The following is a 5108-nucleotide window of genomic DNA, read 5'->3' on the forward strand; positions in this document are numbered from 1 at the left end:
TTAGAACTTGAGTCCTGCCTTACCACTTATACCAATAAATGCTCTACAGAGACTGGAGGTTCACACACGCGAACATTTCAACAAAATATAAGAGAACATTTGTGGGGGTTCAGGGGGAAGAGAGAAGTGGATAGATTTTCCTAAGCAAGAGAAGAAAAAATAAAAAACCTAAAACTTCACTTTTCAACGAACACCCTAAACCAAGCCAAGAACAAATCTGTAGAAAACGGGCCAAAGCTGTGAATCCCAAGGCGTCAAGTGTTCAGCTTCAGGTCCCAGAGAGACCTACTGGCCAATGAACACACGCGGTTTCCTTTCCAAGTCCTTTACCCTGCAGAGATAAACGCACTCGGCCAGAAGGACACCTGTCACACACACACACACACACACACACACACACACCACTTTTATAGGGACCCCCAAAAGTTTAAAAGTTGCAAAGGAAAGGGATATCTGTACTCCGACTTAATAAGCAAGGGTCAGAAAAGCAAATTCCCACCTCCCCGGTTGCGGTTCCTTTGCTGGCCCTTGCCAGAACCGCAGGAAGTAGAGACCGTGCATGATTCAGACTCCACCTAGCCCTGAGCTCCTAGATAGCCTTGCGCTGTTCCCAAAGAGCATGCGCATGGGAGCGGCACGTGCGGGCGCAGCAACACCGCGCAGGCGCAACTGCGGGGCTCCGCGAAGGTCTGGGTTGGACCCGGGCTGGGGGCGCTCTCCGCCCACGGCAACAACGGTCGGCGCGCGGGTGAGGCCGGCGCCCAGGTAGTAGTGACAGCCGCCCAGAAGCCTCTGGAGGGTTCAGTCGTCTGCCCAGGTGAATTTCCCACCAGGCCTCAGCCGTGCGTCGGGCCGTGGCAACGAATTAGGTCTGAGGAACTCAGAGAAGCCACCCCTTATGACAAAACGGGGTTCTCGTCCCAGGCCCCCGCAGCACTTCAAACCCAGCACAGTGAGTTTAGATGCTGGGACATTGGGGCGGGGAACGAGAGTCCTGAGCTTTCAGTCAAGAAAGAAAAGAAGAGGAGGGACAGTAAACTCAAGTAGTGGGATAGGGCTGGCCGGAACTTTCCAAGAAACCTGTGGTTCCTAGGGCGGGAAGGGCCCCCAGAGAATCCCAGAAACACTTAGCAGAGTACAAAGGGAAGAAAGAAGGGGTGTGTCTGTGGGACCCTCAATCCCTCACTGGTCCAGGTATGAACTCCCCACCTTCCAGACCTTTGCTGGGAATGCAGGGGACCCTGGAAGCACCTGCAGTGCAGAAACTGGCTAGAGGGCCGTGAAGATGGCTAGCACGTTAGTTACCCCAGCATGGGGCGCTGAGGAAGCTGCTGAAGGCCTACAGGTAGCAAACAGGTAGGACTTGGAAACAGACTGGGGTCAAGGTAGTAAGGGTCTCTGGCTCCTACCCCCTCCTTCGACCAGAACAGCTGCAGTATCACCACCTTTGTGGGCTAATGGATAAATGTCAGGTGAGCTGGCCCTGTGGCTCAACAAGCTGGGAAACTCCTACCATCATCCACCACATTTATTGTAGAGAAGGAATGGGAAGCCAGTGTGGACAGTGACTTACTTGCTGGAGGCCCTACACGTTGGAAGAAGTAAAGAAATTTCTGCTGGATCCACCAGCAGTCCTGGATGGGCCTGGCACATTGCTAAGTTACTGGATGAAAATAGCCGGGCAGAATAACAGGTCTGGTGATTTTTTTGGCTCATTGCTGAGTGGAGTGTTTTGCTAGGTCCTTCCCCTGCACAGTTTGTCTCATTCAACCCCAAGCTGTGCCAGGAACTGACAATCTGAAGCCTTAGACATGGCAGCAGAAAAGGCATGTTCTTTGGAGCTCTGCGTCCCCTGGCCAAGCTGGCTGTCCATCTGCTCTGGGAACTAAGAGCAGTATGGCTGTTTCAAAAGAAGCTGTAGAAGTTCCATCTCCAGCAAATGCCAGAACACTCCAGTAGCATTCCGTGAGGATGTCTCAGGCACTTTGGTGACCGTGAGTGGTTTGTTTACAACCTGACTCAGCTGCAGAATGACTTTCCAAGGATAGCCGGCCAGTGGAGGGACTCAAGGCAAGCCTTGGTTTCTGTGTAAAAAACAAAGCACTTTGGAGCTTGATTGGGCTGAAGAACTATTTGGTCCTTAGAGCTGTGAGCTCTTGGCCAACACTGCTTAGGCCCTAAGTCTGAAAGTCACATAGACAAAAATTGGACGTAACAAGAGAGGAGCCTCTAAGGCAGAATATGGAGAAGGAATCCAAGAAGTTCTTCTCAGCTTGTTACTAACTTAGGTTTGCCTTTAGCAAACAAAAATTTTATATAGAAGGGAGACACAACTGGCCAATGACAATCTCACAATTAAATTAATTCAAACTGACTGGAAAAGCCATCAATTTTCACCTTTCAGATTAGTAAGTAGTTAAAATAGAAGTGACTACATACTGGCAAGTGTTAGGGGAAAATACATCGTTGGTAGGAGTGGAAGCTGGGACAGTCTTCTCTGGAAGGCAGTGCTGGAATATATCTGAATTTTGAATACACCCACTGTCTGACTCAGCCATTACCCTTTATGGAATTTACCCTATATAGAGATCCAAATTAAAGAATAAACAGAAACACATAGGCATGCACTCATAAATGCTAGGGACAACCCAAATGATTAAATGACAGTACATCCAGGACAATGAGATGCTACGTGGTCATTCAGAAGAATAAAGCAGATCCATATGGGCTACTCTAAAACAGGCTCCAAGATACAGGCAGGACAGAGTGGCTGTGTGTGCACACTCAGGATGGATATATTCCTGGGGAAGAATTTGGGATGGAGGTGGAGATCATTGGTTTTCATAGTCAATATACTTTTATACTGTTTGAATTTTTTACATCACGTAAAAAAAAAAAAAAAAAAAAAAAAAATTGTAACAACACACACCCTGAATAAAGCTGAATAAAAGTCCCCATCCCTCTCATTCTATCAAAATCAGATTGCTGCCCTCAGTTTCTTGCAGTCTTGTACTAAGGACCTTCTTTCTCACCACAGATCAGCCAGTCCATCCATCCCAAGTATTCAAAGATTGGCTGAAATACATGGCTCAAGTCCTGGACCTGACATCTTGGAAAACATGCTGGGCATGTGTATGTGCATGCCCCAAAAACTGAGAGAATGGGAAGGGACTGCTGGGTGGTCATTCCCCCCAGGGGGTGATTTTTCCTCTCTCTGCTTTTCTCTAGCAAGTGCAAGCACTTCAAAGGAAACTTTTTAAAAATGTCAGCTGTGCTGCGCCCTCACAGCAAACTTTTAAAAAATGTCAGCTGTGCTGCGCCATTACTAGGAAAGCTGTGTGTGTTGTGGGGATGCAGGGTGAGAGGGCAACCCATGCATTTTGTCCTCCCATCCAGAACAGCAGGGTCCCTGCCTGGTAAACAGGCTGCATTCAGTAGGCACATTCAGATGATGAAACCAAAACATGTAAGAAATTTCCTTCTCAAGTCTGTAGGTGCAAAGGAAAGTGAAGATGATGGAGATGAGGAAGACACTGAAGACAGTTTAAAGCCACAGTGGCAGAATGAAAGAATAAGAGGAAGGTGCTGGGTTTCAACTGAGAAGAAAACAGACTGAGTTCAGGTGTGTCACCAGTAGTAGTTTATAGTATTGCAATTTGATTACATGTGTGTAAATAAAAAACGTTGAGTATTGCCTTCTGGTAAAAATGCAGAACCAACTTCTTAGAGTAAAATAGGTTTGGGGAGAAAAATGGACCACATGCTGCCTGGGATGAACAGAAAAAGCTGGATGGGAGGGGAATCACCAGCACAAGAAATGCCAAGACCCTTGGAGACTTCCAGAGGAAGAAACCAGGGTCTCTCTGAGTAGTAAGTAGTCTCCCAAAAAGCTCTCCCCCAGGGATATGGTTGGGGAAACCCAAAGACCACCATTCACGGGCTCTTCAATACACAGAGGGGAAAGACTTCCAATTTGGGTGTGGTCTACATCCCTCGCCACTGACCCCATCTGCAGATGCACAGAGCAGTAGGTTGCCCACTACTGACTTGGGTGGAGTACACATGGAAAACACCCGAAGAGGTTTGAATCACAAATCGTAATACAAGATGATAATAGTTCTTGTGCCTTCAGAAACCCCAGAGGCCCCAAATCGAAGTGGGAAGGAGGTTGGGGAAATCAAACCAGAATTCTTCCAATGTCCATTAAAGAGAAAACAGCAACTCTTCGTCTTTGACCCTGAGAAGTTGCTTGAGGGAACTAGCTTCTGGGGCTGTGATTGGACAGGGAGGCGACACATGGTGTGCTTCCTGCAAAGCTGCCTCCAGAACCTGTGGCAAGGGCTAGCTGATTGCCTCCTCCTGTCTGCCCCAGAGCAGGGACTTGGCTCTGTGAGGCCAGGTAGAGGGAAAGAAGTAGAAAAGGCAGCATCAGGCTCTCCAGCTTGGGCAGCACCACTGAGACAGCTGCAGAGGGGGGCCTCTGGTACACAGAACTTCTTCACTAGGAATCCAAAGTTCAAACATTCAGGTGCTGCCCATGTCAGAGTCCTGGCCAGAGTCAGATATGTCTGCTGCTCAACCTGGACATTATTCAGGCAAAGAACCTCAGCGTCCCAGGTTAATGAAGCCACTCCTTTAGAGAGAACCTGTGTGGTGAACAGGGAGGTTGAAAAGGGAGATCTTCCTTCTCAAACCTGCACAGTGCCACAGCCAAGATGATTCTGATAGCTGCTTGGGCTGACTGTAGACACTCCTATCCCTGACCTGAGATGGCAGCTGAAAGGGAGAGGCCCTGCCAATGCTAAACATCCTCGTCTTCACAGCCCCTTAAGAGGGCCCCTGGATCTTCCCCCTAGGGGAAGCATGTGCTGGGGGGTCTTCTCCCTTCCCCATCCCTCTGATACCCACATTGCTCATTATCTAGGAGAGAAACCAGCACTGCACCAGGACCCTCTCAGGTGGTGCACCATCTTGAAGAGCCAGGAGCTGGAGTGGCTCAGGTTTGGCAACCTCGTGTGGTGAAAGCAGAAAGGTTTTCTGTCCTTTGCCCAACAGTCACATTAAAAAAAAAAAAAAAAAATGTATGGTCTCACAGCAGGCACAGCATC

At 48.6% G+C, this 5108-nt stretch overlaps 1 long non-coding RNA gene across 4 annotated transcripts; it reads left to right on the forward strand.

Annotated features, from left to right (window-relative positions):
- Window positions 1-5019, forward strand: LOC114007744 (uncharacterized). Of its 4 annotated transcripts, XR_003549325.1 has the most exons (5): window positions 1-952; window positions 1217-1356; window positions 3038-3132; window positions 3488-3622; window positions 4925-5019. It is a non-coding gene; the product is annotated as an uncharacterized LOC114007744 (long non-coding RNA). The 4 variants fall into 4 exon arrangements; XR_003549324.1 differs by lacking the exon at window positions 1217-1356; XR_003549327.1 differs by lacking the exon at window positions 1217-1356 and having other exon boundaries at window positions 1-817.
- The last annotated feature ends 89 nt before the right edge of the window (window positions 5020-5108 follow it).

The sequence above is a fragment of the Tupaia chinensis genome, unplaced genomic scaffold, assembly GCF_000334495.1.
Source record: "Tupaia chinensis unplaced genomic scaffold, TupChi_1.0 Scaffold000226_1, whole genome shotgun sequence".
NCBI lineage: Eukaryota > Metazoa > Chordata > Mammalia > Scandentia > Tupaiidae > Tupaia > Tupaia belangeri.